Source organism: Grampus griseus (genome assembly GCF_964374135.1).
Source record: "Grampus griseus genome assembly, chromosome: 11".
NCBI lineage: Eukaryota > Metazoa > Chordata > Mammalia > Artiodactyla > Delphinidae > Grampus > Grampus griseus.
In genome coordinates this window covers 9652245-9670579 of record NC_139005.1, presented here as the reverse complement: position 1 = coordinate 9670579, position 18335 = coordinate 9652245, and positions in this window count along the sequence as shown.

Here is an 18335-nt window from a genome sequence, read left to right as displayed (position 1 = left end):
ACCCTGGCTTGAGGCTAGGATATTGAATCATTCAAAAAATACGTATTGAATATCTCTACGTGCCAGGAACCGTTCCAGAAGGTGGGGATTCCATCCTGAACAAGACAAAATCTCTGTGCTCATGGAGCTGACATTTTAGCAGAGGGAAGAAAACAATAATCAAGTGAATATGTTATGTTCAGCAGAGTTGGGAGGTAGGGTTGGAGGGAATAGATGCTGTTATACACAGGGGGCCAGGACAGCCCTCTGGGAGAAGGCAACATTTAGGCAGAGACCTGAATGCAGTCAGGGAGTGAGCCTTGCGGATCTCTGGGAAAGCATCCCAGGCAGAGGGAAGAGCTGGGCAGGGCCCTGAGCTTGGCACGTTCATGGAACAGTAAGGAGGCTGAGAAAGGTGCAAGGGAGAGAGTGGGGCAGGAAGAAGGTGCAGATCAAGTCCAGCCTCGGAATCACTGTGAGGTCTCTGGCTTTCACTCTGAATGAGACGGGAAGCTGGTGGCAGTGAGGAGGGACATTTTACGAGGGTCACCCTCTCTGTGCTGAGCATGTGCATGGGGGGGCGGTGCTGGGGGCAGGGCTGGACAGTGCGAGGCCACTGCTAGGCAAGGAGGCTGCTTGGAGCAGGCGTAGCAGTGGGAGTAGTAAGAAGTGGCCAGATCCTGGATACATTCTGAGGATAAAGCCAACAGGACTTGCTAGTGAATTGAATGTGGGATGTGAAAGAACGAAAAGGAATCAAGAATGATTCCAGGGCTTCCCTGGTGGCGCAGTGGTTGAGAGTCCGCCTGCCGCTGCGGGGGACGCGGGTTCGTGCCCCGGTCCGGGAAGATCCCACATGCCGCGAAGCGGCTGGGCCCGTGAGCCATGGCCGCTGAGCCTGCGCGTCTGGAGTCTGTGCTGCGCGGCCGGAGAGGCCACCGCAGTGAGGGGCCCGCGTATCGCAAAAAAAAAAAAAAAAAAAAAAGAATGATTCCAAGGTTTGAGGCTTTGGATATAATTGAAAAGAAATTCCTTTTGTTCTATGTGTTATCAAGAAACAACTAGGACGCTTATTACTAAATTCTTCTTTAAAGGACCATCTTTTCAAAATAAGAAATGGAACAATGCAGACAACCGAATGTTTTGTGGGGTTTTTTCCTCATTTCTCTTCTATTTCTTTTAACATCTTTAATGGAGTGTAATTGCTTTACAGTGTTGTGTTCGTTTCTGCTGTAAAACAAAGTGAATCAGCTATATGCATACGTATATCCCCATATCCCCTCCCTCTTGCGTCTCCCTCCCACCCTCCTTATCCCATCCCTCTAGGTGGTCGCAAAGCAATGAGCTGATCTCCCTGTGCTATGCAGCTGTTTCCCACTAGCTATCTATTTTACATTTGGTAGTGTATATATGTCCATGCCACTCTCTCACTTCATCCCAGCTTACCCTTCCCCCTCCCTGTGTCCGCAAGTCCATTCTCTACATCTGCGTCTTTATTCCTGTCCTGCCCCTAGGTTCATCAGAACCACTTTTTTTTTTTTAGATTCCATATATATGTGTTAGCATACAGTATTTGTTTTTCTCTTTCTGACTTATTTCACTCTCTATGACAGAGTCTATGTCCAGCCACCTCACTACAAAAAACTCAATTTTGTTTCTTTTTATGGCTGAGTAATATTCCATCGTATATACATGCCACATCTTCTTTAGCTATTCATCTGTCAATGGACACTTAGGTTGCTTCCATGTCCTGGCTATTGTAAATAGAGCTGTAATGAACACTGTGGTACATGACTCTTTTTTTTTTTTTTTTTTTGTGGTACGCGGGCCTCTCACTGTTGCGGCCTCTCCCGTTGCGGAGCACAGGCTCCGGACGCACAGGTCCAGCAGCCATGGCTCACGGGCCTAGCCGCTCCACAGCATGTGGGATCTTCCCGGACCGGGGCATGAACCCATGTCCCCTGCATCGGCAGGCGGACCCTCAACCACTGTGCCACCAGGGAAGTCAGACTCTTCTTGAGTTATGGTTTTCCCAGGGTATATGCCCAGTAGTGGGATTGCTGGGTCATGTGGTAGTTCTATTTTTAGTTATTTAAAGAACCTCCGTACTGTTCTCCATAGTGGGTGTATCTATTTACATTCCCACCAACAGTGCAAGAAGGTTCCCGTTTCTCCACACCCTCTCCAGCACTTATTGTTTGTAGAGTTTTTGATGGATGGTCATTCTGACAGGTGTGAGGTGATACCTCATTGTAGTTTTGATTTGCATTTCTCCAATGATTAGTGATGTTAAGCATCCTTTCATGTGTTTGTTGGCAATCTGTATATCTTCCTTGGAGAAATGTCTATTTAGGTCTTCTGCCCATTTTTGGATTGGGTTGTTTGTTTTTTTTTTGATATTGAGCTGCAGGAGCTGCTTGTGTATTTTGGAGATTAATCCGTTGTCAGTTGCTTCATTTGCAGATATTTTCTCCCATTCTGAGGAGTGTCTTTTCATCTTGTTTATGGTTTCCTTTGCTGTGCAAAAGTTTTGAAGTTTCATTAGGTCCCATTTGTTTATTTTTGTTTTTATTTCCATTTCTCTAGGAGGTGGAGCAAAAAGGATCTTGCTGTGATTTTTGTCAGAGTGTTCTGCCTATGTTTTCCTCTAAGAGTTTGATAGTGTCTGGACTTACATTTAGGTTTTTAATCCATTTTGAGCTTATCTTTGTGTATGGTGTTAGGAAGTGTTCTAATTTCATTCTTTTACATGTAGCTGTCCAGTTTTCCCAGCACCACTTATTGAAGAGGCTGTCATTTCTGCATTATGTTCTGGCCTCCTTTATCAAAGATAAGGTGACCATATGTGTGTGGGTTTATCTCTGGGCTTTCTATCCTGTTCCATTGATCTATATTTCTGGTTTTGTGCCAGTACCATACTGTCTTGATTACTATACCTTTGTAGTATAGTCTGAAGTCCAGGAGCCTGATTCCTCCAACTCCATTTTTCTTTCTCAAGATTGCTTTGGGGTCTTTTGTGTTTCCATACAAATTGTGAAATTTTTTATTCCAGTTCTGTGAAAAATGCCATTAGTAGTTTTGATAGGGATTGCATTGAATTTATAGATTGCTTTGGGTAGTATAGTCATTTTCACAAGGTTGATTCTTCCAGTCCAAGAATATAGTATATCTCTCCATCTGTTTGTTAAATCATCTTTAATTTCTTTCATCAGTGTCTTATGGTTTTCTGCATACAGGTCTTTTGTCTCCTTAGGTAAGTTTATTCCTAGGTATTTTATTCCTTTTGTTGCAGTGGTGAATGGGAGTGTTTCCTTAATTTCTCTTTCACATTTTTCATCATTAGTGTATAGGAATGCAAGAGATTTCTGTGCATTAATTTTGTATCCTGCTACTCTACCAAATTCATTGATTATCTCTGTAGTTTTCTGGTAACATCTTTAGGATTCTCTATGTATAGTATCATGTCATCTGCAAACAGTGACAGCTTTACTTTTCTCTTCCAATTTGGATTCCTTTTATTTCTTTATCTTCTCTAATTGCTGTGGCTAAAACTTCCAAAACTATGTTGAATAATAGTGGTGAGAGTGGACAACCTTGTCTTATTCCTGATCTTAGAGGAAATTGTTTCAGTTTTTCACCATTGAGAATGATGTTGGCTGTGGGTTTGTCATATATGGCCTTTATTATGTTGAGGTAAGTTCCCTCTACACCTACTTTCTGGAGGGTTTTTATCATAAATGAATGTTGAATTTTGTCAAAAGCTTTTTCTGCATCTATTGAGATGACCGTATGGTTTTTCTCCTTCAATTTGTTAATATGGTGTATCACATTGATTGATTTGTGTTTATTGAAGAATCCTTGCATTCCTGGGTTAAACCCCACTTGATCATAGTGTATGATCCTTGGATTCTGTTTGCTAGTATTTTGTTGACGATTTTTGCATCTATGTTCATCAGTGATATTGGCCTGCAGTTTTCTTTTTTTGTGACATCTTTTTCTGGTTGTGGTATCAGGGTGATGGTGGCCTCTTAGAATGAGTTTGGGAGTGTTCCTCCCTCTGCTATATTTTGGAAGAGTTTGAGAAGGATAGGTGTTAGCTATCTAAATGTTTGATAGAATTTGCCTGTGAAGCCCTCTGGTCCTGGGCTTTTGTTTGTTGGAAGATTTTTAATCACAGTCTCAATTTCAGTGGTTATGATTGGTCTGTTTATATTTTCTATTTCTTCCTGGTTCAGTTTGGAAAGTGGTGCTTTTCTAAGAATTCGTCCATTTCTTTGAGGTTGTCCATTTTATTGGCATAGAGTTGCTTGTAGTTATCTCTCGTAGTCCTTGGTATTTCTGCAGTGTCGGTTGTTCTCCTTTTTCACTTCTAATTCTGTTGATTTGAATCTTCTTCCTTTTTTTCTTGATGAGTCTGGCTAATGGTTTATCAGTTTTGTTTATCTTCTCAAAGAACCAGCTTTTAGTTTTATTGATCTTTGGTATTGTTTCCTTCATTTATTTCTGATCTGATCTTTATGATTTCTTTCCTTCTGCTAACTTTGGAGTTTTTCTTGTTCTTCTTTCTCTAATTGCTTTAGGTGTAAGGTTAGGTTGTTTATTTGAGATTTTTTTTATTTCTTGAGGTGAGATTGTATTGCTATAAACTTCCCTCTTAGAACTGCTTTTGCTGCATCCCATAGGTTTTGGGTCGTCATGTTTTCATTGTCATTTGTTTCTAGGTATTTTTTGATTTCCTCTTTGATTTCTTCAGTGATCTCTTGGTTTTTTAGTAGCGTATTGTTTAGCCTCCATGTGTTTGTATTTTTTACAGTTTTTTTTCCTGTAATTGATATCTAGTCTCATAGCGTTGTGGTCAGAAAAGATACTTGTTGCGATTTCAATTTTCTTACATTTACCAAGGCTTGATTTGTGACCCAGATATGGTCTATCCTGGTGAATGTTCCTGAGCACTTGAGAAGAAAGTGTATTCTGTTGTTTTTCGATGGAATGTCCTATAAATGTCAATTAAGTCCATCTTGTTTAGTGTGTCATTTAAAGCTTGTGTTTTGTTTTATTTACTTTCAATTTGGATGATCTGTCCATGGGTGAAAGTGGGGTGTTAAAGTCCCCTACTATTATTGTGTTACTGTCAATTTCCCCTTTTATGGCTGTTAGCATTTGCCTTATGTATTGAGGTGGGGGATCTGTAGTTGTGGCATGCGGACTTCTTAGCTGAGGTATGCGAACTCTTAGGTTGTGGCATGTAGGATCTAGTTCCCCAACCAGGGATCAAACCTGGGCTCCCTGCATTGGGAGCGTGGAGTTTTACCCACTGGACCACGAGGGAAGTCCCAAGATTTAGAAATTAACATAAACTTTGTCAGTCCCTAGAGCGGTTTAGAATAAGTCATTCATCATTTAGCCAAAGGGGGAAAATATCAGAGGAGCATAAATGATAACTTTTCCCATCTTGTTTTTATCCTCTTTGGTACCATCTTCCAAATGTTTACCGTCTTAGGGTTTTTTTTCACAGTTGTTCACAGTGTTGATTCATTTAGATCCTCATGGAACCACAAATTTCTTCCTCTGCCTTCAATCCATAACATTAATCTCCCAGCAAATTAAATAAGATGAGAAGAATGAAATCATTTCTACTGACATCGATTGAGGCACTCCAGAGTTTCTACCTGAACAGACACAGAAGGCCTTCACTTCTAAAACTGTTTTCAAATAAACTAACTCCCCAAATGCCCAGATTTACCTTTGTCCCTAAAGGCTTGGCTAAGACCCATAGAAGAAAGGTGACTTGTCCAAAATTTACTTGACGAGACAATGGAACACGGGAAAAATATCCCTAGCAAGATAAGAAGGTCAGTAAATGAAGTTAATTCTCCCTTGAGTGCAGAGGAAATATTTGGCTTTCCAATACAGACCGGCCTGAAGTTTTTAAACATACATATGTTCTTTACTGCAGCCTCCATCATGATTTCCTGAGTTATCAGGAGAAGAATGAAGTACCTGAGGGGAGAAAGAGATAAGAACCAGCTATTGATCAAAGGCCTATTTTGTGCCAGCTCTTTTTTCAGTGCAAAAGGACTAAGCAGAACTATCCAGGTATCCTCTGTATAAACTTGTACAAAACACCTACTATGTGCCAGGTATGTATAGTGTTTCAGATGAAATGGAATCAATGAGTAAGAGGGCTTCACCCAGATCAATAAATCACCTCTACATCAAAATGTCCTTATGGGTTGGAAAATTAGCAGATTATCACCTTGTGTTGCCTGTCCTTTGGTTGCTAAGTGTATTCAGTGTGTTGGAGGGGGACTGCAAGGAATATGGCCCAAAGGGCTAATGTCCCACGGGGCTGGAATGAGAGGGGTCCCCAGTCTGCTTTCCAGCCCCCAGGCCACATCCCCGTCTGGTTCTGACCTCATCCCAGAGATAGGCAATGGCTAATTCCCAGGACAACACAAACCCAAACCAGAGTGAAACTCCTGTGGAAAGATTCTGGGCTGGCACTTGGGCAACACCCCGGGGCCCCCACCAGCAGAGACACACTGCCGTGGCACCTCTAAACCACCCTGGCCCACGGCAGGTGCAGAGCAAACCAAGGGTGCTGTTGGGCCTGCCACCTACGTGCCAGTCACTTCCTTATTTCTCTGGCGCTGTGCCAAACCATGACTGCTTGAAACGTCTCTTCAAGAAAATGATGGGTGTGACCCTGGGAGGGAACCGTGTAAATAGGTACCTACAAAGGTGAGTATTGAGGAAAGAAGACGATTTTAACGGAAAGTGGGAGAAGACCAAGCTGCCTTCAACTTGGTAAAGGCATTTCTGGGTATGACTACTCAGTTTCCCAGAACCAAGGCTTGTCTTGGACCCCTTGAGAAAGAACTTCTGAATTGAGACCTAAGGAAATATTATTTTCCCATTGTAAAGAAATTTGGCTCTCCTCCAACAGAATAATAACCATACTGTGTGTATGTGATATACATATATATACGCAGGCTTTGCAATGTTGAACTGTTAGTTAATAATATTTGGGGATGAGGGGAACACTAGCATAATGTGTCTGGCCCATGATATAGCATCAGTAATTAGCAGCTCTAGGTGGGAATAAGCTTGACCAATAATAGGACTGAAGTTCAGAGAATGAGAGACATATCTTAAGTCCCAAATCTAGTGAACTGGGGAGTCAGAACTAGAACCTAGGTCACCAGACCCCTGTTCCAGGCGTCCAGCGGTTGTATCACCCTAATTCCCCTCTCATGACTTATTTAAGGATAAACTTACATAGCAAACCCTTTTGCATCTTGCATTTTTTTAAATCTTGCATTTTTACTCCCATCCACCAAAAAAATGGAAGAAACTCCTTGATATTCTCAAGGACCACCAACATTCCCTATTTTCAGTAGTGCAGGGGTTCATGGTCCATGGACCATAGACACACAGACACACACCAGGGATCCAAAGGTGGATTTCAAGTTGAGAACCCCTCTCCACTGTCAGAAATACGTGTGCATTTTCCTTGAGAAAGTGCCACAGGGAATTCCCTGGTGGTCCAGTGGTTGGGACTTCGTGCTTTCACTGCCTAGGGCGCGGGTTCGATCCCTGGTCCGGGAACTAAGATTAAGATTCCATGCTTCCACTGCAGGTGGCACGGGGTCGATTCCTGGTCAGGGAACTAAGATCCCGGGCATGCCGAGCAGCACAGCCAAAAATTAAAAAACAAAAAGAGTACGGTAGTGACATACCAACAAGACTACCCAGGATCTTGTCACTAAAATACATAACATCACGGAATATAAATAACATCACAGAATATCCATAAGAAGGAATGGTTTCTTTTTTTTCTTTTTTTTTTTTTTTGCGGTACGCGGGCCTCTCACTGTTGTGGCCTCTCCCATTGCGGAGCACAGGCTCTGGACGCGCAGGCCCAGCGGCCATAGCTCACGGGCCCAGCCGCTCGGTGGCATGTAGGATTCTCCCGGACCGGGGCACGAACCCGCGTTCCCTGCATTGGCAGGTGGACTCTCAACCACTGCGCCACCCGGGAAGCCCGGAATGGTTTCTTTTTAACCAGTGTAATGGACTTGATGTTTGTGTCCCACCCAGATCCCTATGTTGAAGCCCTAACACTCAGTGATGGTATTTGGAGGTGGAGCCTTTGAGGAGTAATTAGGGTTAGGGTCATGAGAGTGGGGCCTTCATGGTGGGAATAGCGCCCTTATAAAAAGAGACACCAGAGGAACTTCCCTGGCGGTCCAGGGGCTAGGACTCCGCACTTCCACTACAGGGGGCATGCGGGGTTCCATCCCTGGTCAGGGAACTAAGATACTAAGATCCCACATGCCACACGGTGCGAGCAAAGAAAAACATGTGAGCACACAACGAGATGGTAGTCACCTGCGGGCCAAGAGAAGCAGCCTCGGGATGAAATGACCTTGCCGGCACCTTGATCTTGGACTTGCAGCCTCCAGAAGAATGAGAAAATAAATCTCTGTTGTTTAAGTCTCCCTGGGCATGGTATTTTGTTAAGGCCGCCCGAGCAGACTCAGACAACCAGTTTACTTTCTTTTTCATGATCAGGACACCTGCTATCCAGAATTTTCAGTTGCCGCAGCACTTGTGTTTTCTGTCTCATGTTCCATCTTTCCAGAAACTCTCCAAGGCGGGTGTTATCATCCTCAATTTACAGATGAGGAAATAGAGGCTCAGAGAGGCAAGCGACCTGCGCATGGATCAACCTTCAGAATGTGATGCCACGTCCACGCAGCTGGGCCCTCCTCACTCCCTCCCTCTGCCCTTGGCCTCCTGGTCCCCCTGCGGCTGACTCTGCAGGGACCTCAGGGCTGTGTCTCTGCTGTGTTTTCCCTGGAGCTCTGGCGGTCTCCCTGCTGGTCTCGCCCTTCTGAGCTCATTTGCAGCTGGTGTTGCCCTGCGGCCTTCAACAGCCTGCTTTTCCACGGTTTAGGTTTGGCAGGAACTGCGGCTCCTCCCTTCGTATCTCTTTCCCAAGTGAAAAGAGCTGACAAACTGACTTCGCTGGGGCCAGGCTGACATCTCTGAGCAAACACCTCCATTCACCACTTGTTTTCCGTGACTCGGATTCGGTGCTGCTGCTGTATTTCTACACGTTCTGAGATACATCCCTGGGCATTAGTCAGGGACTTTACCTCATTTCCTGGTTGCAGCTCACCTGGAATCTTCAGGGCTTCCCAAACAAGCTAGGAAGGGGAGGCTCCCTGTCCTGGGTCTCCTGTCCCCGCCCCCCTACCCCCCACTGATTCCACATCCCTCCCCATAGCTCTTCCGTGTGTCAGAGCACCTGCCCCGTCTAATCTGCTCTTCTGTTTTGTTTTCGGTTTTCAGCTTACATCTGTTGGGAACCTTCTCATGCCAGACACCGCGTTATCTCAATCCTTTACATCCATTATCTCAATCCTTTCCCCCTCCCAGGAAGAAGCTGATAAACACGTTTACGACAAGGAATATAGGACAGATAAGGTTTAATGGGTTAACCCTGGGACACTCTAGGAAAAACAGAACTTCCACCAAAGCTGTCTGTCTGCTGTAAATACAAAAGTATTTACAGTTAAGGAAGGCGGTGCATGGTTTGATTTAGTTTGATAGGAGGTACCTTCCTTTAAGAGCTTGAATCGTGTTACCAGGTGCTCAGTCACTTGTAGCCTCTTTTGCAAGGCTGTTCCCTTGGCGTGTATCATTACTCAGTAGATTCAACACAATGGTACTTACTAAGCACCTGCGGTGTGAGGGCATTATATTACTCTGGTAACACAAAGGAGGCTGCTGAACTCTTTTTCTTTTACTTAATTTTATTTTTGGCTGCGTGGGGTCTTCATTGCTGCCTCAGGCTTTCTCTAGTTGCAACGAGCGAGCGGGGGCTCCTCTTCGTTGCTGTGTGCGGGCTTCTCATGGCAGTGGCTTCTCTTGTTGCAGAGCATGGGCTCCAGGCGCGCGGGCTTCAGTCGTTGTGGCTCGAGGACTCTAGAGCACAGGCTCAGTAGTTGTGGCACACGGGCTTCGTTGCTCCATGGCATGTGGAATCTTCCCAGACTAGGGATCGAACCCGTGTCCCCTGCATTGGCAGGCAGACTCTTAACCACTGTGCCCCCTTGCCAAACTCTTGAAACTACAGAAAGTTCATGACTGTCTCTTTACACCTCTCAAGGAAGAAGTTTCATATCTTTCTGAGATTTTCAAGGACCTTCAAGTCACTTGTGGTTCAGAATGACTGCTTTACAGATTTCAGTTATAAGCCCCCAGGTGTTAAGATACTTTGTAAAAATAATGAACGTGGAAGCAGAACTAATACGTAAACACATAGAAAAATGAAGTCCCCCCTCTCTGTTACCAACTGTCATGGAGGCATGCTGTGACCTTCGGGAACAGAAGGACCCTCTCCTCACTTGCACTCTCTCCTCTGCCCACGGAGCATCAATCTGGACTCAAACAAAATAAGACACTTGGCTGAGTCGGAAAGGCCCATGAACTGACCAATCTCTTCTTTCACCTCATCCATTTGGTGCTATTACTCCTTATAAATCTACTGTTTAGTGTGTTTTCTTGGCTAGATTTGCCCTGAGTGAAGGGAGTCATCGAGAAAAGCAATTTTTTAAGTTCATGCACACAAACACACACACAGACACCCGTGTACATATTTATATTGTAATTTAAGTCAACAGACACCCTGCTTAGCCAACTGGTTCATTCATTCATTCATTAAATAATCAACATTTATCGTCCTACCTGGAACCAGGCTCTGGAGTTAAGGACAGAAGTAAAGTAGGTTCCATACTTAAGGCTCTCACAGTCTAATGAGAGACAGACATCTAAGCACTTGATTACAAGACAGTGAGTTAAACGCAAAGAAGTAAATAATTGGAAATTCGAAAGAAAGAGAGCAATTTCTCCTGGAAGGATAAAGAAAGCAGGAAAGGTTTCACAGGAAAAGTGACTTATGAGCTGACGAATAAGTGAAGACCAGACTAATAAAAAAGACACAGTGCCTGCTGCCCCTCCAGGGGGCCACCTCATTCCTGCAAAGCACTGACCCGACACACACTGATCCAACACCCATGCACGCTATGCACTAACCATACAGCCTTCAACTCTGCAACGGCAGCAACACACAGTCAAAGCACCCACGGCCTCTCCCCCTTTCCCCTTTCCCCATGGAGTGAGCAAAACTATTTGCATTGCAAACATCTAGGCTGGGGTGGCAGATACTTTACAGCAGGGGTTGGTGAGCCCAGGCGCTTTATAAGTCCAATTCAAGCCTACTCCCATTTCTGGCTAAGTGAAAGCCAGACTTTGACATAAACTGTGTCAGGAAGGCCCATCTACCCCCCAAATCTCCTGCCAGAAAGAACCTTGTCATCTGCCTAAAGGTGGACCGTGACCATTAGTAAGAGTCTTACTTCGATTTTTTGGGTTTTTTAATTTTTGAATTTTATTTTACTTATTTTTTATACAATCGCCCAATTCATCACCCCACCACCCCCATCCCCCCACTGCTTTCCCCCCCTAGTGTCCATACGTTTGTTCTCAAGAGTCTTACTTTGAAATGCCAAGGTGCCATGAAACACCAGTATTTTTTTTTCGTTTTTAAATTTTTTATTTTTTTATGTCTTTATTGGAGTATAATTACTTTACAATGCTGTGTTAGCTTCTGCTCTACAACAAAGTGAATCAGCTATATGTGTCCATATGTCCCCATATCTCCTCCCTCTTGAGCCTCCCTCCCACTCTCCCTATCCCACCCCCCTATGTCATCACAAAGCATCGAGCTGATCTCTCTGTGCTATGCTGCTGCTTCCCACTAGCCATCCATTTACATTTAGCTGTGTATACATGCCAATGCTGCTCTCTCACTTCGTCCCAGCTTCCCCTTCCCCCTCTGTGTCCCCAAGTCCGTTCTCTGCGTCTGATGAAACATCAGTATATTAATCTGGTCATTAGATGATTATTTTTCATACCTTGTGTGTAAATTATAATTCAATTCTCCTCTCCTTTTTTTTAAATTTAAAAAAATTTTTTTTGGCCTCACGGCATGGCAACGTGGAATCTTAGTTCCCCAACCTGGGATGGAACCCATGCCCCCTGCACTGGAAGGGCAGAGTCTTAACCACTGGACCGCCAGGGAAGTCCTCTCCTCTCCTCATAGTTGCTAGATATCATCCGCCTTTGGAGCCCACTCTGCCTGCGCCTGTGAAGAGGCAGCAGAATCTGGGCTCTGATGCCTCCTCTCCATGGCCCTGAACCCAGGCCCGGCTGTCTGCTGGAACAGGAGTTTGAAAGTCCGGGTCGGTCCAGTCTCCTCACCCCTCACTCCCAGGCAGACTGGCAGGGCCCCACCTTGCCTGGAGCCTTCCTTTGCCCCGTGCGCTGTCCCCCATCCCCCCTGAGAGCACTTCCTTAGGGATCCTGCCCTCAGGTAGCTGTACCAAGGAGCTGAAGAGGGAAGACGGAAAGGCCTGGAAAATACATTCCCGCTGTTGACGGTGTTTCCTGGGGAGACCCTCTGAGAGGGAACACAGGGGACTGAGACACCGTCTGTGGAGAGTCATGGGCAGGGGCTTCCCTGACGGTCCAGTGGTTAGGGCTCCGCACTTTCACTGCTGAGGGCGCAGGTTCAATCCCCGGTGGGGGAACTAATATCCCACCAGCTGTGCCGTGCAGCCAAAAAAAAAAAAAAAAAAAAGTGATGGGCAAAGTATCCCAGGGACCCATGTTGTTTTGTCTTTTTAAACTTTTCTTTTTGTTTACCCTGTATATTTTAATTCACCTTTTTTCTTTCAGCTTTCTGAGTTCCTTTGTTTTATTTTTTTATTTGATATTAATTTAATTTTTTTTTGTCACTCCACACAGCTTGCAGGATCTTCCCTGACCAGGGATTGAACCCGGGCCATGGCAGTGAAAGCTCCGAATCCTAACCACGAGGCCACCGGGGAAGTCCACCAACGTTGTTACTGGTCCTCATTCACGTTCCTGTCTCAGGCCTTTAAACAGCCCACAACCGTGGCTGCCGTCCACCGCATGCCGGGAGGAAGCCCACGCACACGTTTTCTCATTTAATCCTCACCACGACCCCAGGAGGCAGGCGTTACGTGTCTCCCCACTTTACAGGGACAAAATGGAGGCTTCCTAAGGTTCAGTGACCACAAACCCGGCCAGGAGGAGAAGCAGGACCCACCCCAAGTCGCCCTGACCAGAGACAGGGCTTTTCAGCCCCACCGTTGAGGTGAGTGGTCACTCTCTCCAAGCATTTCTGTGGATTGAAACTAGACCCCTAATCCCGGAAGGGAGGCCCAGCCCAGCAGGTCTGAAGGCTCCTGCTGTCCCCAAGGGAGCTTCCTGTGCACCTCAGTCCCAGCCTCCTGCCATGGGGCCTTCAGAGGAAACCAGGAAGGAAGAGGTTTCTGACGGCACCACCTGGAGGGGAGTAGCGGCTCCCGTGAGGTCCTACCCTGAAAGGGCCGGACAGAGTAAGCTTCCGCATAGGCCGTTGCTCAGCATTTACTGAACAATCTCTTACTGGACATCAACTAGGTCTCACGATCTGTGCTAGGCCCTGGGGTCACCGAGATTTAAATGAAAACAAAAGCATAGGCCCTGCCCTCAGAAAAGGTCATAGTCTCACCTGTAGAGGGGACAGGTAGGTACACAGGTGCTACGAGGCAGGAAGTGATGACACAGGAAGCAGCTGGGAGCCAGACCAGCTGGGTTTTAGTTCTGGGTGTGTTCGGCACACGAGTGCGGTGGGCCTTTTTGAACACCTGTGCGTTTCTGTTTCCTCAGCGGTAAAACGTGGCTACTAGGACCTACCTCTTGGGGTTGTCGGAAAGATTGAAAACCAATGTAAGGGAACTGTTAACTGTTCCCACTTGCCTCCTGAACAAAGGCCAGCCTTCACAAGCTTGGGCAGGTGACTGAACCCTTTCCTCCTCAGCTTCCCAATCTGTAAGTTAGAGCTAACACATCCTCCAAACTTCTAGATCTGTCCCTCAACAGAGGCTGCCTGAAAACTCTGAGACGTGTTGTGGCCACAATGGAGGGAAAACCATCAACCCTCAGAGGGCTTCCAGTAAAGCTGGGAGATGCTCGGAGTAGCGTCCTGTTGGAGGAAGAACATACACAGCATGTGAGTAAGGGCGGAGTTATATGGCGCCTACACTTCCTCTGGGGTTCTTTAAATGTTGGGGGCGGGACACAGGTGTGGGGCAGTGACCCACAGGGGCTAAGAGAGCGAAGAGAGGTTCCCACAGACGTGGGACCTGAGCTGTGCCTTGAAGGATGTGTAGGCCCCGTGTGGAATCAGGAGCGAGCATGGGGTGTTCTTGTGGCTCCTGTCAGGGGCTAGTTACTTATTTTATTTATTTATTTTTTAAATAGACACCTAGCCATTTTATTTTATTATTTTGCCACACCACGCAGCATGCGGGATCTTAGTTTCCCAGCCAGAGAGTGAACACGTGCCCCCCTGCAGTGGAAGCATGGAGTCTTAACCACTGGACCGCCAGGGAAGTCCCTGTCAGAAGTTATTTAAAACATAATCTTAGACCTTCAGGGTCCCCTAGTTCAGTGGATGAGACACCATGAGGCTCATTCTTTGCCCAAGGTCCCCTTTGCTGCCACTGGGGTCCCCTGTTCCCAGCTGTTCTCAGACCTTCTAAGAACTGTAGGCTCCACAACCAACGTGTGTCTACAAAGAATATTTGAGAATCACAGCTTGAAAGGCCAAGGACACCCCGGCAGAGTAGCCAATCAGAACTTCCTAGTGTTTTACACACCAAATAAACCAGAAAAAGCAAATAAACACTGCCAGTCTGACCCAAAGGAGAACAGGTGAGGCAGGTATGAAAGATGGGGTGTGACCCTTCCAATACAGCTGGGAAAAAGCTTCTCCTTCAAAGAGATTCACTCACCTTGCTCAGCCTCCCTTCAGGGCAGTGGCACCTGCAGCAAGCTATTTATTACTAGCAATTGCAGGCGTAAACAATGGAAATGGGACCTGTACCTCCCAGCTAAACCATCTCTTCCCATTTACTTGTAGCTACTTATCTGTCTCATCAAATTATACACATTAAACTGGTGCCTAAATAAACAAGGGAAAAATGTTAATTTCCTGGTAGGAAATTCCTGTGTAATTAGTCAGCAGCTCCAGTTCCTGCTGTGTCACTAACCAGCACTGTGACCTTTAGCAGGGCCACCTTTCTCCAGCCCTGTAATCATCACCTTAGGCCAGGCCACTTTGTCCCTCTCCTGGACCACACAGCTTCCTACTGATCTCTGTCTCTAGTTTTTCTCCACCCCCTAGTCTTTCCCACTCTGGAGATCTTTAGGATAGAGATCTCCCTAAATCCCAAATCTCATCAAGTCCCCCCTCCTTAAAATCTCTTCATTTACTCTTGGATAAAATTCACACACCTCTGCACAACTTACAAAGCCGTGCTCCGGCCTCTGCTTATCATTCCAGACTCCTATCTCCCCCTTCCCCTTTTGGAGTCCTATGTTCCAACCGTGTTTCACCTCCCACGTTCCCCTGTATGGTACTAACAATAACCAATGTATTGAGTGTTTTCTATGTACCAGATATTGTTCTAAACAACTCTTTGTGCATGAACTAACTTAATCTTTATAACACTCCTGGATAATGCTGTGATCCATCTCCATTTCACAGATGAGGAAACCGGGATGCAGAAAGGTTAAATAATTATCCAAAGTCACCCGGCAAGTAAGTGGTAGAACGTGAGTGCACCGTACTTACCGTCCCCTCGTCCCCTCTTCTTATCTCCAAGTCGTTGTACACGGGGTCCCTTTCACCTGGAAGACTTCTCTTCCTACCCTTTCTCTTCCCCAGCCTTTCACCACTTGGCTAACTCCTACCCTTCGTCTGAGATTCCCCATGTATGTATCTCCTCCTCTGAGCTTTCCCTCCCCAGACTGCCCTCTCCCCAAAGATGGCCCCCCACGAATGATGTCTCCTGACACTGATGTAGTTCTCTCACATATTTAATCTCAGCGGGCCCTGTGACTCACAACAGAATATGGTAGACATGATGCTAACTTCTGGGCCTAGGTCGTAAGGAGCCTGGCAGCTTCCACCAAAATCTTCTGGATCACTCACTGTGAGATAAATCAGACACTATGTAAGAAGTACCTCATGCTGTGGGGAAGCCAAGGTAGCCACATGGAGATAGAGAGACACCCAGCCAATTCTCAGCTGTTCCAGCCATCCAAGGCCATGCACCAGGTGGGTGATAGAGCAAGTGTCTTGGACATCCAGCTTGGTTGAGCCTTCAGATGACACCATCCTCAGCCACCCACTGACTACAACTGTATAAAAGACCCCAAGAGGGAGCCACATAGCAAGTCCAGTCAACCCACTGAACTGTGACTTGTTACTTTAAGCCACTCATCTTTGGGGTGGTTTTGTTAAGCAGCAATAGATAACCAGAATGATGGGGATACAGTGGTGAACAGTAGATTGTGTCTACCCTCAAGGAAGTCTAAGTCTAACGGCAAAATCAAGCAAACAGGCAAGTACAAGATGCAAGTACAACACAGTGTGATGAGTTTGAATGGCGGGTAAGAGCAAGGGGATGACTGTCCAGTCCTTAGCGCCACCAAGCTGAAAACCAACAAAAGAAAGCAGAATGGTGTGGGTGATAAAAGCATGGGCTTTTGAGTCAAAAGGAGGTCTTTGAATCCTGGCCCTGTCCTTGCTTTTGGAGTGACTATATTACATATATATCACATGTGATTAAATATAGTTAAAGTTAATTACAGAAAAAGAATATAATAATCAATAATATAATATATATATATTTTATATATAATATAATATAATACAATAATCCGGGCTTGTCAAAGTTCACATCAAACTAACACAGCGGAAAATTCCCTCTAGACATATGACCTCATCTCCAGGCTGTACATTTTATGACTAAATCATTCATTCTATTCCATTTACTGGAAAACCCATATCTTTGGGAAGAGCATGAAGAGGGGGCTTATTCCTTAGACTTTGGTGCATATTAAACGGGAGACTGGACTGGTCACTGTTTCAGGGAGAGAACTGAATCTTGTTCATCCTCGTTTCTCCATGCTGATAACGGCATCTGGTACGTGGTAGCTGCTTACTAAGGGTAAGTTGAATGAATGAATGAGTGAATGAATGAACAAAGGAGAAGGAGAACTCACGATATGAAGTGCAAGATCTAGGCTGAGAATTTTACCTAGCATATCTCACCTACTTCTCATAACCACCCTATGATATAGGTTATATAGCTGCTTCTGATTGAAACCGCTCTCCAGCATTCAACACCTTGCTTTATATTACTTGTACCATGGATTCAGGGATGACGTTTTTCATCTATTTTTTTTGGCTGTGCCACGTGGCATGTGGGATCTTAGTTCCCCAACCAGGGATCAAACCCTCAACCCCTACATTGGAAGCGCAGAGTCAACCACTGGACCGCCAGGGAAGTCCCCAGGGATGACCTTTTTCAGAAAGGAAAAGTGTGGCTTGACTTAACTAGCTAGAGAGCACTTTCACTGCCACAGAGAGTTTATCTTCAAATCATTACATAAATATGTAAATAACCTTTGAAAGGTAAGATAAGTTGGTGAAGGCAATCTAGCTGAGACAACTGTCCGATAACTGGAGCAGAATGAGGGCCAGGCACGTAGATACCCTCAGAATCATAACTGAAAATTGCAATTCATGGATGAAAGGAATCCCAGTCTGGGAGATCAAACAAGTTATCAGGAGACAAAGAACCTCTTTAGTAAAACAGAAGGCTCTGCATTTTAGCTTCCGGTCAAAGAGGGGATGTACCTATATCAGTCTGGGTCCAACCAGGAGGCAAAAACTACACAGTAATTTAACAGGGAAAGTTTAACATAAAGAATTATGAGGCTGGGCTTCCCTGGTGATGCAGTGGTTGAGAGTCCGCCTACCGATGCAGGGGACACGGGTTCGTGCCCCAGTCCGGGAAGATCCCACGTGCCGCGGAGCAGCTGGGCCCGTGAGCCATGGCCGCTGAGCCTGCGCGTCCGGAGCCTGCGCTCCGCAACGGGAGAGGACACAACAGTGAGAGGCCCGCGTACCGCAACAAAACAAAACAAAACAAAACAAAGAATTATGAGGCTAAGATAGGAGCGTAACTATAAGATGTAAAGAGAACTCTAAAGGGTACTTTAGGGAATTCCCTGGCAGACCAGCGGTTAGGACTCAGGGCTCTTACTGCCAAGGGCCCGGGTTCGATTCCTGGTCGGGGAACTAAGATCCCGCATGCCACATGGCGTGGCCAAAAAAAAAAAAAGGAAACGTAGTTTTTATTTGT